Below are 22,976 nucleotides of genomic sequence, written 5' to 3'. Positions count from 1 at the left end.
GCAAAAGAAGAGTTTGGCAGGGGGCTGGACCCTGCACTTGTAACCCGGCAGATGTGATTCTCTGGCAGGCATAGGAGCGCCGACAAGGTAGCTTGCCAGAGAGACTCATTTATTTTCATTAAAGGGGCACTTTGCCTCTGCACGAACGTATACGTTCATGAGTTCCCAGCAAAAGCTCATCTTTTTCATTGGTATGCTGATGCAAATACAGACATTACAGAACATAAGCATGGGCTCGATAGATTACATTTCCTAGAAAGTTAAGATTTGGCAAGTGCCTACAAATTGAGAAAGAGAAGATAAGTGTCCTGTAATCCCCGTTCTTGCCCCATTCCTCCCCAGGCACGGCAGGCTGCGCAAGGTGACGGGCAAGGAACTGGGCAATGGATAGCTTAACGAGGAAGCCCGCCAACCACCGTTGCCTGGGACAGCAGGACGAGGCCCCCGGCAAGGCGTGTTGCCAGGGGAGGGAGCGGTCCAGATGATGGTGCAGCCACATGCAGTCAGACGGAGTCGGAGCCATCGTCCTCCCGCCCGCTGTCATCGTTGTTGCTTGCGCTATCATCCTCGCCGATGTAGCTCGAGGAGGAGCTATCGTCGTCAATGGAGCTCTCCATGCAGCACCCTAGGCAAATTCCGGAGTTCCCGAAGACCGTGACGGAGAGCAGGCCTCTCTCCATTAACTTAAAATAGAGAATGTGCCCCTCCTTCAAGCTGTGGGCACGTACAAAAGTTTTCCACTTGTGACGAAGATACATAACGTGAGGGCGATGAAAGTCAACGTCAGCCCATATGTTGTTGTTCCCGCAGCCCCTCATGTGAAGCCGCAAGGACCCCAGGGCCTCCTCCTCCATCACCCAGGCGAACAGGGTCGGAAGCCGGAGGCGAGTGCATACATGCCTATACAGCATGATGAAGAACTCGTAGGGCTGGTCCCCGATGTGGCCGCCAATCGAAGGGGGGCCGCCGGGGGAGGCGCGGCTGAGACACCGCCCCGTACACCTCCTCCCCTAGCACCACGACGACCTCAACCTTGTCCCCTTCCTCTTCCCCTCGCAGCGGGTTCTGCCACCGGAGGCTCGGGAGGAGGAGGGACGCGCTGTCGAGCAGAAGTCCTCGTCACCACCACCGAAGCGCCAGCACGCCCTTTCACCATGGTGAGTCGGAGGGAGATGGCGAGCAAGAGGGGGAGAGGAGGGCGAGCATGGAGAAGCGCCATCCCTCTCCCCTTTTATAAAAGGGCAAGGCCAGAGCCTCGCCACCCAGCCCAAGGGGCCATGTGGCATCTTGAAGCACGGGGAATCCGAACCGGCCCGCTCCCCCAATCCACAAGCGCCTGATTTTTTCGCCTCCGCATTAATGCCCATGTCCTCTGCACCCGTCGCCTGCCCTTCCCAACGCATGGAGGGTATGTGGTGAAGCAGAAGGGGCTTAAGGATAGGTAGGACAACCGATTTCCACCCCGTGATTGTGGGGTGCGGCGCCATGCAAGCGGCGACCCGAGTCCACTTAGTAAATGAGTAGTGCCCCTGCAGATTCCTTCCTTTTTAATAAAGGAAACACGGACTGCCTCTTTGCTATCGACTACGAGATGATACGAGCATGCTGAGGCCATCCCACACACGACCCCCATGTCACGCACTCGACGCGGGTCGTGGGAAAGCACAACTAACAGAAAGATCATGGCGGTTCGCCTCTGCCACACCCGCCCGTGCACTGCTTTGGGCCTGGCCAACTACGCCTTGTGCTTATATGTGGCCCAGGCACGGGGGCTCATGTTGATGTACAAAAGTATGGGTACTTCTGTACTCCTTACCTGTGCATGGACAGTTGGAGCCACACCTACGGCAGGGCTTGGTGAAGAAGAGGAAGATGGCAGGAGGCACGACAGGAACAAAGAATATCAAAACAGACACTCAAGTCAACAAGCAGCAAGAGGCGAGCAGGGTCACGCCCAGCAACAAGCCTTGCCGAGGCGGCCTGCGAAGTCCCCCCCGGCAAGCTCCTTGTCGGGGCAGCTTGCGAAGAGACCAACAGGGCCACCACCCTTGGGGTTGAGAGCTCTGACACCATCGACAACATTAAGACCAAGATTTGGAGAGCTCATATCTGGTAGCATGCGGCCCCTCACAAAGATTGGCAACCCACGAGTCCATGTTGGATCGGAAGACGAAGACGCCTGGCAAGACCCTTGCCGGGGATGACTCCAACGCCCCTGGCAAGCCTTGTCGGGGACGATCGCTGGGCCGCGACCAGGCCTGCGCTCGGCAAGGTTTTGCCACTTCACCATCACTCCAGCGCGACGATAGGCATGCCAGCTAAGCAAGCACCTACGTGGCAGCATGTTGATCTTCATGGAATCTTACCATTTCTCCAACACAGAACCGGGTTGGCCAGCGTGGCGCTACAAGCCTCGTCGGCCCGGACACGTGGTGAGGCGAGGAGGAGCGGCGAAGGATGAGATGGCCTCTGTTGCCGTCCCCAATAAAGCGAAAGGACATGTAGGCAACACATTAAATGCGCTTGTCCTACGTGTTCGAGAGATAAGCTCGTATCACTATAGCTTGCCACCTCCTGTGTGTCATTGTGGCTACCCGCTTGTGTATAAAAGGAGGCACAAGGCGCACAGAGAGAGGATTCAGACTTTTGGACAAAGCACGCACTGTCGTGGAATTGTCACGTCAGATGTCCTCGTGAAAGGACTTAGTTGTGGAGCCATCGCAACTAGGAAGCTTGAAGGGGTTAATCGGGACAAAGGACACGAGAGGGTTTATACTAGTTCGGCCCCTTACGGTGAAGGTAAGGCCTACGTCTAGTTGGGTTGGTATTGATGTTTCGATGATCAGGGAGCGAGATACGCTATGCCCGGTTCTCGATGAGTTGTTTCTTCCCCTAAGCCGCCAGCAGGTCGTCCCCTTATATACACAGGTTAACGCCCTGTGGCCTACAGAGTCCCGGCCGGCTTATAACAGTGTCCGGCTCGGTGACTAGTTAAAACTACCTTATGATACAAGTCATGCCATTACGGCGGTTTACTACAACGGGCCTTAAGTCGCCTGTGGGCCTTAAGCCCTCTATGAACCGCCATCTTCATGCTTTGGGCTTGGGCCTTCTCTCTGGTAAGTCTTCTTTACGTAACCCGGCCCCTCCTGGGCGGCTTACTCAAATAGTTATATCCCCAACATTAGGCCCCAGATTGATTTGAACCTGTTCATGTCAATCTTAAAATACCTCATGGAACTGTCCTTAGTCCTTTGTCTTGCATGAAGGTTTTAACCCACCGTGACGTCATCATCTAGATCCGGGTTAAGTCTTCATGACGTCATCTTCAATAAAACTTATTTTTGCTCCATCATATCTTCCAACGGATCCTTTCCTTTACTGACCTTCCCGAGAATCGAGGCGTCGGGGCCACTGGATAATGATGTTTTGGTCTCCCCATTTTTCGCGCCATCTCGGTCAGTCTTCCCTTATAAATAGAGCGACCTAGGTCTTTCACTCCTCCTCCTCTCAGTCGTCCTCTTCCTCTTACTTCCTCTCGAGCTCCGCCACTGCCGCCGTAGAACCCCTCGTCTTCACTGACTCGGGCCGCTGCATCAACCTGATTCTGATCAGAGATCGACGGCGAACCGCCGCAGCTCGTCCGCATCCGTGAGTTCCTCTCCTTCCCTTTCTAGATCTGCATTGGGACTTTGCCGAGTTCGTCGGAGTTCGTCACCGCCCGATGTAAACCCTTGCTAGTTCTTACCTCCAACGCCCTGTTTATATCGTAAAAACTACGTAGAACTGCTGCGGTACTTGTTTGTGTTGATCTTGCATAAAAATAGTTCTCATTTCCCTTATTTGAAAACCCTCTTCGAGTTTATGAACTTCTCTGCCCTGCTTTTAGGTCTAGAAAATTTTCCTTTCAGATCAATATTTTGATCCTGATGAATAACTGTCATCTGTGAAACTTGTTTTTATCACCCAGAAAACTTCTTTCTGGTAAATGTCCTTAAACACAACTGTCGAGGTGTCCGGTTTAAATAAATGACACAGAACCTTAATTGCTCCTTACGACCTGAAATTTTTTGAACTGCGCTTGATACCTGTGGCGGCTTAAACATTGTTGCACAGTCATCCTTATATCATTAGGCCCCTCATTAATCCGCCACCTTGAATAATTGAGGATTTTTCTCCCGGGTTAAAATTGAACCGGATCTTCTTGTTTTTCCATAGGCTAATTGTTGTCATGGCTCCTAAGGCTACTAAAGCTCCTGTGACCTGCAACTGGGTTAAGTCCACTATCACAGAGAGTATCTTGGCTGACTTCGTGAAATCCGGCCATCTGCCCAAGAAGGAAATCATGTCCTATCGTGCTCCTAATCCGTCGGAGGAGAAAACTCTACCCAAAAAGGGGAAGTAATCATATTCAGCAGTCAAATGACCCGGGGCTTTGCTCCGCCCGGTTCAAAATTCTTCAGGGATGTGTTGCATTTCTTTGATCTCAGACCCCAAGACATCGGACCCAACTGTGTGTCAAATATCTGCAACTTCCAAGTCTTCTGCGAGGTGTATCTTGGAGAAGAACCTAATATCCCATTATTCAGAGAACTGTTCTACTTAAACCGGCAGAATGAATGTGCCAATGGGCCTAGTCTTGAACTTGGTGGTATCTCAATTCAACGGTGAAGAGACTGTCTTTTCCCTTACGCTGAACTACCGAGTCATCCAAAGGAGTGGAACCAGACGTGGTTCTACTGCTAGGATACTTCTCCGGCTGAGGAAAACCCTTTGCCCGGCTTACGCGCCCTGCGCCTTGAGTCCAACCACCCGCTGTCGGATAAGTTAACTGATGTTGAACGTCTGCCACTTGCTCCTACCATTAGAAGAATCAAAGCTCTTCTGGGAAATGGCCTAGATGGCATTGACTTAGTCCGAGTCTGGGTTACCTGGCGAATACTTCCATTAAGCCGCCGACCCGATTTAATGTGCACTTATTCCGGCGAAAAGGATGACCCAATGCGTCATAGCTCCGACGACTTGCCAGAAGATGTGGTAGAGGCGACAACCCAATCATTGTTGAAAGAAGGCATGGTGATAAGTAATGCCTTTGGCTTACTCCCCTTTTGTCAGAAAAACGCGACTCCTGCTGTAAGTCACCAACCTCTGATGAATATCTTATATTATACCTTGCCTGTACCTATAACCTCCTATCATTTTTCCCAGGCTGATGATCACTTTTGGAAGGCCAAATATAACCATGAAGCAGCAAAACAAGCCAGAACAGCCAAAAGAGCTGAAAGCAAAGCCGCCACCGTAGGGACTTCATGGAAGAAGAAACCTAGCGCCTCAGATTTATTCAAATTAGACGACACTTCCGACAAAGAAGAGGTAATCCTTTAACTCTCATGACTTCTTTATCATTACTTTGTTGACACTCTATCTCTCCAGGAAGACATAGGGAACAGTCAAGCAGCCACTGAAGAGGTAACTATAATCTCCTCCGACTCAGAACCTTTGCCAAAGCAAAAGATTCGAAGGGTGACCCGGAAAGTAAGATTTTCACATGCTCTTGCTTCTCAAGATCCTCAATTTCTTTTGAAGCAACAACAGCTTGAGAACCAGAGGCAGACCCGGAACAACAAGGATACAAAACTCTCCTCTGGCTTCCCTAACATAACCAGGAAATGTCGGACTGAGGTTATCTCCGATTTATGTTCAGTCTTACCTTTAGCGGGCTTAATTCGTCATCCTCTTAATTCGTCTGACTCCAATTATCAGGATACCTCTCCTTCTTCCGGTGAATCCATGCAGTCAAACATGCCGGATTTCAAGACTGCTCCCGGGTAATGTAACCTTATGTATCTTGAACTTTTATTTTACCCATGCTTGAGTATTCATCCTTTTGCCTTCGTTAACAGCATGCAAGTGAAACCCAACAAAAGGGCGAAGAAGAATAATCCGTCCCAAGACCCGATTATATCTGAACCGGTGATTAATGCATCTGCTCCAGATGGCTCTGCCCATCAGCCTCCACCTGATCCGGCTTCTGATATTCCAGTGCCAACTTCTGATCTACTTGCTGAAGATATTCTCAACACAAATGACCCGGAGACTCCTAGCCCGGTCAAGACAAATGAACCGGAAGTGGAGATTGTTAAGTCTCAGTTTGTTGAACCAGGGCGGCCTACCGTCCTTGCCAAATGCTCCGCCAAGGAAGAACTTGTCGAACGCCGAAGAGCCAAGCAGGACATTACTGATTACACTCACTTAAGCATTGGTGATATAGTCTCGAGCTATCTAAATCAAGTTCATAATAGCCGTGACCTGGAAATTGATATGGTAAAACAAATACATCACAAATCTGAGGTGTAACTTATACTTTTTACCTGAGCATTACATACTGTACCAGCCCCCAAGTCTATCGCTTATGAATAAAAATGCTATAGACTTAGAAATCTTTTTTACTTATTAATTAAACCGGTTCAAATAGGATATATGTAACCCGGTTATAACATGATAGTTGTAAAGTTTTAATATACATTAGTCCCCAAGTGTCAAGTATCTTTACTTGTAAAGTGCTTGAGACTTAATATGTGTGACCCGGTAGGATAGGTTGAAAATTCTTCAGCATACATTATCCCCCAAGTGTCAAGTATTTTTACTTGTAAAGTGCTTGGGACTTGAATGTTACCTTATTATAATCCTTACCAGAACCTGGTGTCAATGCAGGCTGCCATAAGTCAGTTTGAATCGGAGGTCGCTGTCCTGAAGAGTCGTCTGAAAACTCAAGAACTTGAGATGCAGAAGGCTAAGTCCAAATTTGAATTCAGCGTCTCTGAAAATGAGAAGCTGAAGAAGAATTTTGAGTCCGAGAAGAAAACTTGGGCTGATGAGATGGCTTCCCTGGTAACTCGGGCCGAAACAGCAGAAGCATCCCTTGTAGAAGCAACAACTGAACAGTCCGACTTAAAACAGCAGATATCTCAAATGCTCTCGGCTATCTTCGGTAAGTTATCATGCAAAACTTCCAACCTTGTAACCTTACAATGACTATAGTGATAATTACTTCCGGCTGACTGTTATACTTGTGCACATACAGGCCCCAGGAGTATCAACCTAAAGCAAAACATGCTGATCAAGCTTAAAGCAGTTTACACCTTAGTGGAACAGCTATACTCCGGGTCACAATGTGCCTTGGCCATTGTAGCTTTATCAACTCCACATCCCCGCCTTCTGCAAGACGTATTGAAGAGGCTCGCTTTTCTTCCTCAGCGGATCCAAGACTTAAGGCGGGCGTCCTCAAGAGCCGGAGCCGTAGCCGCATTGAGCCCGGCTAAAGCATGGCTCCCAGAACTAGAAGCGGCCGACCTTGCCCTTGGATACCCAAGTCTGAAGGAAGATGGCACTGCATTTGACGACCATGACTTCACCGCCTGTGTCAAAGCCATACGTCCCATGGCAACCCTTATTGGAAATGATACTGACCTTAGCAAGTATGCGCCGGCTTACGAGAGTGAGAACCGGAGAATTCCAAACACTCCATATGATCAAATCAGCCTGATCCCTCCGATTCGTAAGCATACTTTTGCCCCTGAAGTGGATCCAACTAGTTTAGTAGATGATGAAGCTGAGTTTGAAGCCTTGAGCGGCATTGACTGGGCCTCATCAACTTTCTAGGACAAAACAGCCGACGGAGAAGCGGAGAAGGATAACCCAGAGGCTTCAAGCCCGCCGAAGGAGTAAATCGCCAGATGCTTTGCAAAAAACAATGCTTCATTTATTCAGACTCGGGGAGTCCTGTAATAGGGTAGAAAAACCCTCTCAACTTTTTCATGCCTTCGCGCATGTTTATGGTGCTTAATACTTTCATAAGCCGCCATTGCTATATATTTCCAGCTTATGTTGATATTTTGCCTTCCTGATGTTAAATTTTCTTGTCTTATACTGCACATAAAACAAACCAAAGCTCCCTTGGCGGTTTATCACACCAGGGGTCACATAAAGTATTTGTAACCCAGACATGAACCAAAGGCACCTTACACAGGCCGGTTTATGACTATACCTTGCTAAGCATTAACATAATAGCATGCCTCCGATCCTTTGATAACCTTTCCTGCTGATTCGATGCCCACCTCGTACTTAACAACCTGGTGTGACCAATATTAAACCGGAAAGACAGAAACATCTCATAATGTTTTCCCAAGGTCTCAAGATAGTCAAAATAATGTAGAGGCTTCTGATTCGAATACGATCAGTAAACTGTTCCAAAGGGGTTAAGCTAAGATTCAGATACGATCCTATAGCCCCTAGTGGCTTGGCGATGCCGATCAAGTGGGTATCGACAGCTATGTTCTCTATGGTTCGAATACGACCTATGTTTGAACAGGAAGCCCCCAAGTGACCATAAGACTTGTTTAATGACACCGATTTGTATATGATCCACGTCAGACCCAAAGGGGTTAAGCTATGATTCAAATATGATCAAGAAGCCCCCAAGTGGGTTTGGCAGTATGCCGATCAAGCGGGTTTCGGCAGCTATGTTCTCTTTGGTTCAGATACGACCTATGTTTGAACAGGAAGCCCCCAAGTGACGATAAGACTATATTCAGATATGATCATAAGCCGGACCAAAGGTAAAGCCGGATTCAGATATGATCCGCTCCCTGTTGGTTGTTTCCACCATCTAACAAAAAGACTTATACAATTTTGATGGTGAAAAAGGGACAGGGGTCCTTCTTTATTACTTTATATAATATATACATTGTCAAAAAACATATATATCTCAAGAGCCGGTGGCTTAAATATAGCAAGGCCGAAGATGGGTTATATCCCATGGCCGGCGGGGCGAATCACGCTGGATATCACTTAGCAAAGCCGCCTCTACTCCATAAACCATGAAGAAAGGTGTATAACCCACTGGATCGAGGCCACTTACCCTTATGTCTCTGATTGTTACCTTGTGTATTAACGTTGGCCACAAGTTCCGGGTTGTCGTCCGCCTTACGCTTATTGCCACCTTGATTCATCGGGTTGTGCTGTTGGCCCTTTCTACTGCCATTCCGTTTTCCCTTCCCTGTCTTTTCATCGTCAGACTCTGGATCCTTGGCACTATCAGAATCGACATATTTGACCGGAGCCGCCATTAGCGTACCCATATCCTTGCAGCCACGTTTTAGGTGCCCCAATTTCTGCCTCAGTGGCTTGAAGCTGCAATTCTTCTCCAATATAAGGACTGCAGAGCCGGCATCCATCTTATCAGATGAATGAATTATCTCCTTGACCCGGCGTACCCAATGGGTGGTAGATTCACCTTCCCCCTGCTTACAATTCATCAAGTCCACGATCATCATAGATTGCTTACAGGTGTCTTTGAAGTTCCGGATGAAACGGGCTTTTAACTCTTCCCGCGAGCCAATGGAATCGGGCGGTAAGCCTTTAAACCAAGACCGGGCCGTTCCATCTAACATCATGGTAAAATATTTAGCCATTACCGTGTCACTAACCTCCAACAGTTCCATGGCCATCTCATAACTCTTGATCCATGCTTCAGGCTGTAAGTCGGCCGTGTAATTCGGCACCTTTCGAGGTCCCTTGAAGTCTTTAGGCAGGCGCGCGTTGCGCAAAACCGGTATCAAACAAGGAACACCACCGGTTCTGGTGGCTATTCCCATCTCAGTAGAAGTCGCTGGATACTCTAGAATATCCTGAGGTGCCGCCTGTTGAGCCGCCAGCTAAGCCGCTCGCTCGTTCTCCTGACGTACTCGGTCCTGCACCGGGTTATAGCCACCATGTTGGTCGCAGCGCCGGGCGTTACCTGACAAAGCTTCATACTCCATGTGCCTGCTGTAACTCGGACTCCGGTTCTGATGAGGTGGTGGTAACCAAGGCGGAGGAGTTGAATGAACCCTATCCCGGCTGTAAGAATAGGTCTCTTGCTGAGCCAGGGCCGTCTGGACAAGTTCCCTGATTCTCCGGGTCTCCACCGCTGTTGGATCATCCCCATCCACTGGGAGAGCCGCCAGATGCACTGATGCTGCGATTAAGTTCTCCAAGGGAATGGAAAAGTGACCCGGCGGTATCGGTACATAATGCGGCGGCGCCATGCTCACATGAGGAGGCGGCATCTCTCGATGGTGAGCCGGTCCTCCTGCTCCGGATGTCATAAGCTGATTGGCATCTGGTGGGTTACTTGGGTCGGCTCCGGGTGTAGCGAACAGAACTCGAGGGTCGTAATTTGGAGGCAACCGGGATTGGGTCTTCTGGTGTGTCCTCCTCATTACCTCATTGGATGCGTTTAAGCTCATCGTGAGCTGGTAAGCCTATGACTGCAACCGCTGTGCCCGGGCGTTGAGAGCTGCCCGCTCTGTAGCTAGTCTAGTATCCTCAGCTGCCAAGGCCTCCTTGGCCTGAGCTATCTCCTCACGTACTCGTGCCACCTCCGCGTCATGCTCATCTTTGTTCGCAGGGATAACAGTGGCGGTTAACAAGGTCGTAAGATTGTCCATGAGGTCTATCAGCACTTGAGCCGGCGGGCGCACAGGGCCTCCTGCCCCGGCCGCTCCCATCCCGGACGTAACTGCAGCAGTGGCTGTAGAGCTTTGACCAGGTTGAGTCCAAGCCATGAAGACTCCTGCCCAATTCGGCGACTCATAGGGGTCCGGAATACTGAAGCAATCGGAACAGCCCCCTAGCACACCATCTTGAACTTGATATAGAGAATCTGTTGAACCGACAAACGAATCACCGTCCGAGTGGACGGCCGTCTCACCACCATCTTCAGGACCTTCGGAAAGCTCTTCTCCATGGACACAGCCCACAAAGACACGCTTCATGTCGGGTTGAGCCCGGGCGGTTTTCGCACGCTGAGCCGTCTCGACGAGGTCGGTGCAGTTGTCCGGCTCAGGCCCCGGCTCGCCAATCCGGCCGATGAAGACGTGGATCCCTCCGTAGGGGATCCGGTACCCGTACTCAATTGAGCCGGCGTTGGGGCCCCAGCCTTCGTCGTCGATGTAGATCTTTCCGCGACGACTCTTGGTCATCCGGCCCACTACGTATCCCTTGAGCCCTTCGAAGTTGCCCTTCAAGAACTCAAATCCACCGTGCACTGGCCCCATGGTGGGCGCCAACTGTTGTGGAATTGTCACGTCAGATGTCCTCGTGAAAGGACTTAGTTGTGGAGCCATCGCAACTAGGAAGCTTGAAGGGGTTAATCGGGACAAAGGACACAAGAGGGTTTATACTAGTTCGGCCCCTTGTGGTGAAGGTAAGGCCTACATCTAGTTGGGTTGGTATTGATGTTTCGATGATTAGGGAGCGAGATACGCTATGCCCGGTTCTCGATGAGTTGTTTCTTCCCCTAAGCCGCCAGCAGGTCATCCCCTTATATACTTGGGTTGACGCCCTGTGGCCTATAGAGTCCCGGCCGGCTTATAACAGTGTCCGGCTCGGTGACTAGTTAAAACTACCTTATGATACAAGTCATGCCATTACGGCGGTTTACTACAACGGGCCTTAAGTCACCTATGGGCCTTAAGCCCTCTATGAACCGCCATCTTCATGCTTTGGGCTTGGGCCTTCTCTCTGGTAAGTCTTCTTTACGTAACCCGGCCCCTCCTGGGCGGCTTACTCAAATAGTTATATCCCCAACACGCACCGTAGCTAGTTCAAAAGCTCAAGAACACACATATAACCAAACAAAGTTGGACTAAGGTATTACACATCCTTTCGGCCCGAACGTGGATAAAAATCCTCTGTTTTCTAACGGCTCGACCTACTCTTCGTGCAACTAACCCCCTGTCGAACGTAGAAGGGATCCTTGTGACCCCATAGGTGATCGGTTTCCCCGACATATTGTTATGCCTATTACTCATCGTGATGATTATGATTGGGAAAGTAATGATACTTGTTATAATCTTGAAAATGTTTTTGGCACCAACTTAGAAAATTGTGATGATAATAATTGCTATATTGTTGGTGCTATCCATACTATTAATTATGAGAGTGATTATGCTTATGATATGCAAAGGCCCAAGCTTGGGGATGCTATGTTTGATGAGACTGACATCTTTGAGAATTTTTTTTCTACAATTAATGTTTATCCCAATCTTGGGGATGCTATGTTTAATGAAGATGATATTTTTAGTCCCCCAAGTTTTGATGTGCAAATTTATTTTGATGATAGCATGCCTCCTACTTATGATGATTGCAATATTTATGAAAGTGGGTTTGGAATAGTGTCAACTTTAGATAATAATTATCTCACTATTTTGGAGGGTGTTGAATCTTATTATAATGATAAAAGTGGATTTGGAGAGGTCATGACTTTATTTAGTAATGATTCCACTATCTTGGAAGAGGTTTCAATTGATTATGATGAGAACAAAGTTGCTACTTATGATGATTATTGTGATGACACTTATTTTATAAAAAGTAGTGATGATTATATTTATAAAGCTTGTCATAATTATGATTACCCTTTTTTGAACATTATTCTTTTAATGTGAAAACAACTTATAGTATTCGAGTTTCTTATGATACTCCCACTATTTTGGACGAGAAGAGTTTTGCTTATGTGGAGAGTAGAAAAAATTATATGCTTGTGCATCATGAAAAGAATGGTTTATGTGATAGTTATAATATTGAATTCATTCATGATGTTATTGAAAATTATTATTAGGGATGAATATATGCTTGAAGGAATTTCAATAATATCAAATTTCTTCTCTATGTGTTGAAAATCTTGAAGTTTTGCTTGTTTTACCTTCCTATGCTAGTTGATTCTTGTTCCAATAAGTTGTTTGCTCACAAAATCCCTATGCATAGGAAGTGGGTTAGACTTACATGTGCTAGTCATATGATTCATGATGCTCCCATTATATTTCAATTCTTATCTTTTATGTGAGCATCATTGACATCATCATGCCTAGCTAGAAAGGCATTAAAGAAAAGCGCTTTTTGGGAGACAACCCAACATTTGCCCCTACTGTTTTTGTGTATAAACATGATTAGGCTACTGTATTAATCATGTTTTATAGCTTTTGTTTCAATAAAGTGCCAAGTAAAGCCTTTGGGATAGTGTGGATGATAGTTGACTTGATTCTGTGCAAAACCAGAAACTTTTGCGCTGAGTCCAGGAATTTTGAAAATTCACTTGAACATGCTTTTGACCTGATATTTTTACACAAGATTGATATACAAATTATCTATATTTTCCTAATGTTTTAGAATTTTTGGAGTTACAGAAAGTATATGAAGTTTCCAGATTACTACAAACTATTCTATTTTTGACAGATTCTGTTTTTATTGTGGTGTTTGCTTATTTTGATGAATCTATGTGACGCCCCCGATTCAATCATACACTAATCATGCACGCAAATGTGTACGATCAAGACCAGGGACCCACGGTAAGATATCACAACACAACTCTAAAAGTAAAATAAGTCATACAAGCATCATATTACAAGCCAGGGGCCTCGAGGGCTCGAATACAAGTGACCAATCATAAACAAGTCAGCAGAAGCAACAATATCTGAGTATAGACATAAGTTAAACAAGTTTCCATAAGATGGCTAGCACAAACTAGGATACAGATCAAAAGAGGTGCAGACCTTCTGCCTGGGATCCTCCTAAACTACTCTTGGTCATGGGCGGCCTGAGCATAGTAGTAGGGGTCATCGTTGATGGTGGCTTCTGGCTCCTGGGCTCCAACATCTAGTTGCGACGTCCGAGAAGAAGAGTAAAGGGAGGGGAGAGGGAGCAAAGCAACCGTGAGTACTCATCCAAAGTACTCACAAGCAAGGATCTACACTACATATGCATGGGTATCTGTCTAAACGGGCAATATCGGTGGACTGAACTACAGAATGCTAGAATAAGAGGGGGATAGCTTGTCCTATCAAAGACTACGCTTTTGGCAGCCTCCATCTTGCAGCATGTAGAAGAAAGTAGATGGTAAGTTCACCAGTATCATCGCATAGCATAATCCTACCCAGCGATCCTCCCCTCGCCGCCCTGTGGGAAAGCGATCACCGGGTTGTCTCTTGAACTTGTCTGGGTGTGTTTTATTAAGTATTCGGTTCTAGTTGTCATAAGGTCAAGGTACAACTCCGGGTTGTCTTGTTACCATGGACACGACTATTCGAATAGATCAACTTCTCTGCAGGGGTGCACCACATTACCCGACATGCTCGATCCCTTTGCTCGGGCACACTTTCCTGGGTCATGTCCGGCCTCGAGAGATCAACACGTCGCAGCCCTACCTAGGCCTAACAGAGAGGTCAGCATGCCGGTCTAAATCCTATGCGAGGTCTGGGCCCATCGCTCATTGCACAAATGCACTTTGCGTGGGTGGCCGGTGAGCAGCCTAGCATCCTCCATTACAAAGGAAGTTGTGTTACACGGTCCAACCCGGCGCGCGTCCCTCAGTCGCTGACGTCTAGGAGGCTTCGGCTGATACCACGACGCCGGTTGCCCATATCTTGTCCCTCGTGGCGGTTAGTGCGTATAAGGTCAACGACCCAACTTAGATCTAATACTAAGATCTCGTTAAGCGTGTTAATTGATGTAACCGCTGACGCCGACCAAGGCCAGGCCCACCTGTCTCCTAGGTGGTCACAACCTACCTCTTCGCTCCGCCTCAAAGTAGCACTCTGGGGGACGTTGGGAACCCAGGCCCACCACTACCTGAATGGAGCCACCTGTCCTTTTAGGCCCCATATCCGAATCAGTTGCGGGTACTCTACGAGCCGACCCGACTTCAGTCACCATCTGTATAGCATGTAAGTATGTATATATATACCCGTGATCACCTCCCGAGTGATCTCGGCCCGATAGTATAGCATGGCAAACGGACAAGAATGTAGAGCCATTGATGCAGTACTAGCAACCTATACTAAGCATGTAGGATTGTAGGTAAAGCTATTAACAATTGTAGCAACAATGATAGGCTATACAGCAGAATAGGATTAACCGAAAGCAGTTACATGCTACACTACTCTAATGCAAGCAGTAGAGAGAAGGAATAGGCGATATCGGGTGATCAAGGGGGGGGGGCTTGCCTAGTTGCTCTGTCAAGGAGGGGTTGTCAACACCATAGTTGATCGGGGTAGCAACGGCGTCAGTCTCGTAGTCTACCGGAGAGAAGAGGGGGAAGAAAAAAATAAATATAATGCAAACATAACCATGACGATACATACATGACAATGAGAGGTGCTAGGGGTGACCTAACGCGATAGTAGGCGATACCGGTGAAGGGGGGAAACATCCGGGAAAGTATTCCTAGTGTTTCGCGTTTTTTGACAGGTGAATCGGAGGTGGATTGTTGCAGGTTCGCTATGCTAGGGATTGATACGTCTCCAACGTATCTATAATTTTTGAATCCTCCATGCTACTTTACCTATTGTTTTGGACTATATTGGGCTTTATTCTCCACTTTCATATTATTTTTGGGACTAACCTATTAACCGGAGGCCCAGCCCAGAATTGCTGTTTTTTGCCTATTTCAGTATTTCGAAGAAACATAATATCAAACGGAGTCCAAACGGAATAAAACCTTCGGGAACGTGATTTTCTCACCAAACGTGATCCAGGAGACTTGGACCCTACTCCAAGAAGTGCCAGAGGCGGTCACGAGGGTGGAGGGCTCCCCCCCCCTTGGCGCGCCCCCTGCCTCATGGGCCCCCTGTTGCTCCACCGATGTACTCCTTCCTCCTATATATACCTACGTACCCCCGTCAGATCAAATACGGAGCCAAAAACCTAATTCCACTACCGCAACTTTCTGTATCCGCGAGATCCCATCTTGGGGCTTGTTCCGGAGCTCCGTCGGAGAGGGCATCAACCACGGAGGGCTTCTACATCAACACCATAGCCTCTTCGATGAAGTTTGAGTAGTTTACTTCAGACCTTCCGGTCCAGAGCTAGTATCTAGATGGCTTCTTCTCCCTTTTTGGATCTCAATACAATGTTCTCCCCCTCTCTTGTGGAGATCTATTCGATGTAATCTTCTTTTTGCGGTGTGTTTGTTGAGACCGATGAATTGTGGGTTTATGATCCAGCTTATCTATGAACAATATTTGATTCTTCTCTAAATTCTTTTATGTATGATTGAGTTATCTTTGCAAGTCTCTTCGAATTATCCGTTTGGTTTGGCCAACTAGATTGGTAGTTCTTGCAATGGGAGAAGTGTTTAGCTTTGGGTTCAATCTTGCGGTGTCCTTACCCAATGACAGAAAGGGTTGCAAGGCACGTATTGTATTGTTGCCATCGAGGATAACAAGATGGTTTTTTTATCATATTGCATGAATTTATCCCTCTACATCATGTCATCTTGCTTAAGGCGTTACTCTGTTTTTAACTTAATACTCTAGATGCATGCTGGATAGCGGTCGATGAGTGGAGTAATAGTAGTAGATGTAGAATTGTTTCGATCTACTTGTTTTGGACGTGATGCCTCTCATAATTATTCACTTTTCTATCAATTTCTCAACAGGAATTTGTTCACCCACCGTAGAATACTTATGCTCTTGAGAGAAGCCACTACTGAAACCTATGGCCCCCGGGTCTATTCCCATCATATCAATCTCCATTACTTTATTACTTGCTTTGTTTTTACTTTGCCTTTTACTTTTTACTTTGCATCTCTATATCAAAAATTCCAAAAATATTATTTATCATCTCTATCAGATCTCACCCTCGTAAGTGACCGTGAAGGGATTGACAACCCCTAATCGCGTTGGTTGCGAGGAGCTATCGTTTTGTGTAGGTACGAGGGACTCGTGCGTGATCTCCTACTGGATTGATACCTTGGTTCTCAAAAACTGAGGGAAATACTTACGCTACTTTACTGCATCATCCTCTCCTCTTCGGGGAAATCCAATGCAGTGCTCAAGAGGTAGCAGGGACTTGTGGTTGACAAACCAACCGCGTTTTCGGATTCGTCTCGTCGTTCTGAGCAACTTTCATGTACAAAGTATTTTTCATCCGAGCTATGGATTATTTTATATGAATTTTTAAAGTTTTAAAATGATTTTCTAATTTTGGGATTTAATTAATTCGAAATTCAGTTAGTATTTAAATGCTATGGGTACACAGGAAGTGTACTCAAAAGTGTGCACCTGAGGCTGACACGCGGGGACAGTTGACTAAGTCAACTGCTCAGTCAGCACCCAGTCAGTACATGCTGACAAGTGGACCAGGGGGGTGATGACCCATCGGTCAATAGGTCAACATTGACCAATCAAACTGGCAGGTGGGGACCACCTATGAGTGACACATGTAATTAGTAGGTATTTATTTAAAATTTCTCTACTTAGTTGGCAGGGACCACATGTCATACTCTAGTTTATTAATAGATTTGTTTTTAAAACAAGGTTAGTTTAGTGGGTGGGCCCCCAACGTCAGTGAATGTTTATGGGGGATTAGTGGCTAACGTCGGCCATGTCACCGGATTAGCGCCGACGATGAGCTACATAGCGGCAGCGGCACAGGAGCTCACTGGAAACGGCATACGGGGAGCCGTTCATGGGCGGGACCAGCGGCAGGGGCAGCGGCGCCAGGAGCGTGAGATAGAGGCGACAAGCAGCGGCAGGGCGCACCCAGGCGGGCGGCGAGCACCGCTGCGGGTTGCAGCGAGGACTAGCGGGCATGCACTGGGTTGCGGCTGGGTGAGCTGGAGCGACAACGGGCGCGGCCGGTTGCGGCCAGAGGTCCGCAAGCGCGGTCAGAGAGCATGGCGGGCACAACGGTGGATGGGTGTGGCCGGCGTGCGGTGAGCGCAAGCACGTGCACGGATGGGAAGCGGGGTGACAACGGTAGCGAGACGCGGCGCGGAGGAAGACAGGGGCGCGGCGACCGCGGGGTGGGGCGTGCCCCGGGCGTGGTGGTCACGGGCGAGCGGTGAGGAGGGGCGGGGACCATGCGGGAGCGAGGGCAGGGAATGGAAGGAGATGGGTTCCTCGCATGCGAGGAGGGAAGGGGACGACGAGGCCTTGGTAAGGCCTGCAGGGAGGAGGACGAGGAAGCAGTGTCGGATTTCGGGTTCCGACAGACCCTTGAGGTTCGAACTCTGGGGTGCACGCGGAGATCTCTTCTCTACCAACTCACGTCCCAAAGCTCCGCAAGGTATCTAAGTGAGAAAGATGAACAACACAAGAGATGCAAGGTTTATACTGGTTTAGGCCACCATTGAGGTGTAATACCCTACTCCAGTGTGTGGTGTGGTGGATTGCCTCTGGGGCTAATGATGAACAATACAAGGGAAGAACAGCCTTGCGAGGGATGTTCTTGTGGTGGTGTTGATGAACTGAATCCAAGCTCTCCTATCCTTTGGTGGCTAGCCCTATATATAGAGGGAGGCCCTGGTCCTCTTCCCCAAATATTGAGTGGGAAGGGCGCCAACAATTGGCCATTTTGAAGGGGAACATCTAGTACACTTATCCTGACTAAAGTTGGTCCTCGCCTGATAAAGACTCTGAAGATGACGCCGCCTTTGGCTCCATGGTGACCTCCATCCTGCCGCTCTGCTGGTCTTTGTCTTGTTGCACTGAAATGGTAGCCTTTGTCTGATGCCTTGGCTTGTGCTTGCCCCCTTTGGACCAAAGAGGAAACTAGGACACTACGCAGGCCGGCGCCCGCCTGGCTTGGGTCGTCATGGCTTGCGTCATGGGCACCTCGTGAGGTACCCCTGCCTTGATCTCTCTGCCTCCTCGCGAGCCTTCCTGACAAGGCCGCACCTAAGGAAGCTTCCTGCCGTCCGCCTCGCGAGGCTTGGCCCCTCGCGAGGGTCTTGAGCTTGAGTCGATGAAGATGGGCCGTACTGGGCCATGGCTAGAGCCACGCCGCAGGCCGCAGGCAGGCAAGTCTGGGGACCCACATTCCCAGAACACTGACAGTAGCCCTCGGGCCCAAGGCGCGCCCGGACTTGGCTTAGTAGAGAAGCGAAGGGGCAAGTGCGAAGCACCGCGGGCCCCAACAGCCTGCGGCCTTGGGCGCCACGTGGCGGTTGATTGGACGTGGGCGTCTCCGCACCCCCACGATGCCTCGGCAACCGTCCGACATGACAAGTCCCTACATGCAACATGAGTCATGATTACCTGTGATCATGGAGGCCGATGGTTGGCCTCCTCCGGCTATAAATACGGAATGGCATGTGCCCTTCCAGTCCATCTCTCCTTGCTCCACCTCTTCTTCTTCACTTCCTCTGTCGATAATGGCGTCGATCCGTCGATCTCAATCAAAGAGAAAGGGAAGGCCCCCCGGGAGGGGCCCGTCCCACTCCCGCCAAAGAAGCGGCCGGCCCTCTGCCACCGCGATGAGGGTGCTCGGCAGGAGGCATCGAGGCCTTTGTACGAGCGACCTCCTCCTGGATATCCATTGCCCTTGTACGCCCAGGCCAAGGGTCCTAGGGAAGAGGGCGCCGAGCGTCGCCGCCTGCGCCGCCGGCGGCGCCGATGCGTGTCGTCCTCTTTGGAGTCCACGCCGCGGACTCCTCCCGTGAGCTCGTACTTCACGCCGCCATGCCTCCAAGCTCCTGGATCCGCCTTCCTGCATCCTTCGCCTTCGAGATACTGCCGAGGGGGCCTCGGGAGCTCTGGCTGCGGCACGCCGACTGCAGCACCCCCGCAACCGAAACGGAGGTCGAGGTCGTTGCCCCTGGAAAGGTCTTCATGACCCATGACTGGGGCGAGATCGCCATGGTCTGCCGAACGGGAGGAGCCCTCGTGATCCATCTGGAATACGATGGCGCCTCCCTGATGTTCTTCTAGATCTTCAACAAGGAAGGACGTCGACTGGAGTGCTGCCCCAGAGACAGCGGCCGGAACTCCGGAGCAGCGACGACCAGGCCTACCGCCCGCTTCTCCAGCAGCTCCTTTGGTAGCGGCGGCCATGCTGGAGGGTCCAGCGACTCCCCCGAACTTCTCCTGACTTCGGAGACGAGCGACGACAGCTACGAGCCACCGAGCTCGCATCACGCCCGAAGCAGGGCCGGTGCGCTCGGCGGGCGGCGCGGCTGATGTGGATGGGGTTGGCGCTGGCCCCACGTGGCCAACTGTTGATGATGGCGTCTGCCGCTATAGTTCCTGCAGTTAGGGCTCCTTATGATTCGCGTCTTTTGTTCCCTGCGAGGAACCAAGAACACACCCCGCGGGGGCTTGTAAAGCGTCTGTAATCTCTTTTGTTAATATGATCTTCATTGTGAAGTAGTGTGAAATGCTTGTCCTGTCTCAGCTCGGTCCCTCCTTTCTAACCTCACGAGGGCTTGGTGCTCTGCGCCGATAGGTCCCGGTCCCCAGGCAGGCTTCAGCCGTCGCTGGTATGCCAGGTCATGATGCCGTGGACAAGGCCAGGAGGTGAGCGGTCCGAGGTCCAGTAAGAGCCCCCGAGGCGCGAAGCTCGGGAGGTTCCCCTTAGCGCTCAAGAAGTCGCCGCTTGGTGAGAAAGGAACGCAACGTTTCCATTACAGGGCCGCATTAGGTGCAGAGTTGGTGTTGTGTTAGCTAGCAGTTCCAGAGAGCGACTTATCTCGGGAGCTCGAAGCCATTCCTCGGCGCTGCGCCAGGCCCGCGCGTCAGTAGCTGGGGAGTTGCCCGGTGAGGTCCTCGCGAGCTTCATCCCTCTCTCCTGCACTCCCCTTCGTGCTCTATGTCCTCGGGTCCCGGCCCTCGAGCGAGCTCAGCCGTCGCTGGTATGCCAGGTCATGATGCCGTGGGCAAGGCCAATAGGTGACGGCTGGAGAGCCAGTAAGAGCCCGTGAGTCGCGATGCTCAAGTGCCCCCTTTAATGCGCAAGCGGCTCGTATGAGTGAGAGAGGAAGAGAGACCGTGAAGGCCTCGGCCGAGGCTACCCCTTAGAGAGACCATGTAAACTCATCACAAGGAAAATGAGAGTTGCCATTACCATTGTTAGCCAGCCACTGGTTGCTCTGGGGGAGTGATGGGGGCACTGAGGGCCAGGTGAGGTGACGCCTTGTGGGGCTGCCACGGCCAGAGCTCAGCCACTCAAGTTTGTCGATGTTGTAGGGATGGACCCATGGACAAGCACTGTGCCAGGGAGAGCAACTCCATAGGTCGGTGTCAATCGAGCGGGCGATTAAGTCAGTAAGGTTAAGCATAAACGGGTAAATTAGGTTAGGTAGGTGCGAGAGGGATACACACCACTGGGTCAGGCCCGAGCGGCTTGGGGATAATGTAGCCCGAGGGGCGCCCCCAACAAGGTAACCTAAAGACATGAACAAAAGAGATACACGCTGCAGGGACAGACCCACGCGGCCTGGGAATGACGCAGCCCTGGGGGCGCTCCCAGCTGAAAATGGAACTTGAAAGATGTCACCTGATAGCGTTGGAGACGAAGAAGTGCTAAAGTAGCGGACGACGCGCGGTGTGGAAGCCGACCCTCATGAGTTCCCGGGACCGGAAGCCTCGGGAGGCTCTGGGGGCGCAGGCGGCCCCTCGAGGACCATCTCCATGTCCGCCAGGACAGTGCAGTGCCTGACCTCCTGAGCCTCCAGAATGCTCCTCAGCATGCACTGATGAGCAGCGGCCACACTCGGTAGGCCGAGAGGCATGCGAACGTAGCTGTGGGGCGGACCCTCGCAACGTCCCACGCATGAGGGCCAGAGGCGCTCCTGAGACACTGCTCGGTTTGCCCTGGTACGTCGATGCAGACGCGTAGCCCACCATCCTCGCCTGGATGGGGAGCTGCGGCAGGTAAGCGGCGGCTACCACCCATGACTCTTGACTCCTGCAGCTCCTGAGTGCTTCTCGCGATGAACTCCTGAAGGTCTGGCCCTCCTTGCCTCATGTGTTCCTGAGGGAAACGTGCTTTGAAGCACGCCTCCAAGTGGTGCCCGAGCGCCTCCCTCGTGACCTTGGCAAAGTCGGTGGCCCTCCAGGAGAGAACCCCCGAGCCTTTCCCGAGGAGGGCGCCGGGCACGCCTTCCTATGCGACAGAGGGAGGTTCCCCTTGAACGGGCGCGGATCCTGGCGTGACGCCCCTGGAGGAGCCCGCCTCCTGATGGTTCGGACCAGGTGATGTCTTCTTCTTCTTGGGGACCGCCTTGGGAAGGCTCCCGCTCCTGCGATCTGGGTCTTCGATTGCCGCGGCCTGGAAGGCACGCTCGAGAGAATACACTGCATCCTTCTCCTCACAGGGGACTATGATGACTCCACTGCTTCCTGGCATCTTGAGGACATTGTAGCCATGGTGAGTCACTGCCATGAACTTGGCCAGGGCCGGATACCCGAGGATGGCGTTGTATGGCAGGTGAATGTGGGCGACGTTGAAGTCAATGAGCTCAGTGCGGTAGTTTTTGCGCTGTCCGAAGGCGACAGGGAGGCGGACCTGCCCTATCGGGGTGGTAGAACCATCAGTGACTCCTGAGAAAGGCTTGATCGGCTGAAGCTAATCATACGGCACTTGGAGAGTGTTGAATGTCTCGACAGATAGAATGTTGAGCCCTGCTCCTCCATCGATGAGGGTCCTCGTGACCTGCATGTTGCTGATGACTAGGGAACAGAGTATTGAAGAACACCAGGGAACAGAGCATTGATGAGGGTCCTCATTGTGCACTTGAGTTGATCCGTTGAACTGAACATGATGGCACATGTGGACCACCTGAGAGGGCGCAAGGCCTCGGTCTTTGGGAGGACTGCATTCACCTCGCGAGCAAACTGCTTCAAGACGCGCTGAGAGGCCGGGGCTTGAGCTCCGCCCAAGATACAAGCAATAGCTCATGGCTCCTGGAAGCCCCCAGCCCCCTCGTCCTGATGCTGGTCTTCATTCCTCCTTGGCGGTGGTGGCAGAGGAGGGAGGCCTGTGCTGCCCTGAGGGTGATCCTCACGAGGCTGATCCCTCTAGGCCCCCTCGCGAGGTTGGTCCTGCCAGCGATCCTCGCGAGGCCGGTCGCGCCACCCTTGGCGAGGGCCACGGTCTTCCCATCGTCCTCCACCTCTTCCTCCTCCTCGGCCATAGCCCCGATCACTGCGCTCGGGGCG

The sequence above is a fragment of the Triticum aestivum genome, chromosome 6B, assembly GCF_018294505.1.
Source record: "Triticum aestivum cultivar Chinese Spring chromosome 6B, IWGSC CS RefSeq v2.1, whole genome shotgun sequence".
Lineage (NCBI taxonomy): Eukaryota > Viridiplantae > Streptophyta > Magnoliopsida > Poales > Poaceae > Triticum > Triticum aestivum.
Note: the sequence above shows the minus strand (reverse complement) of the source record.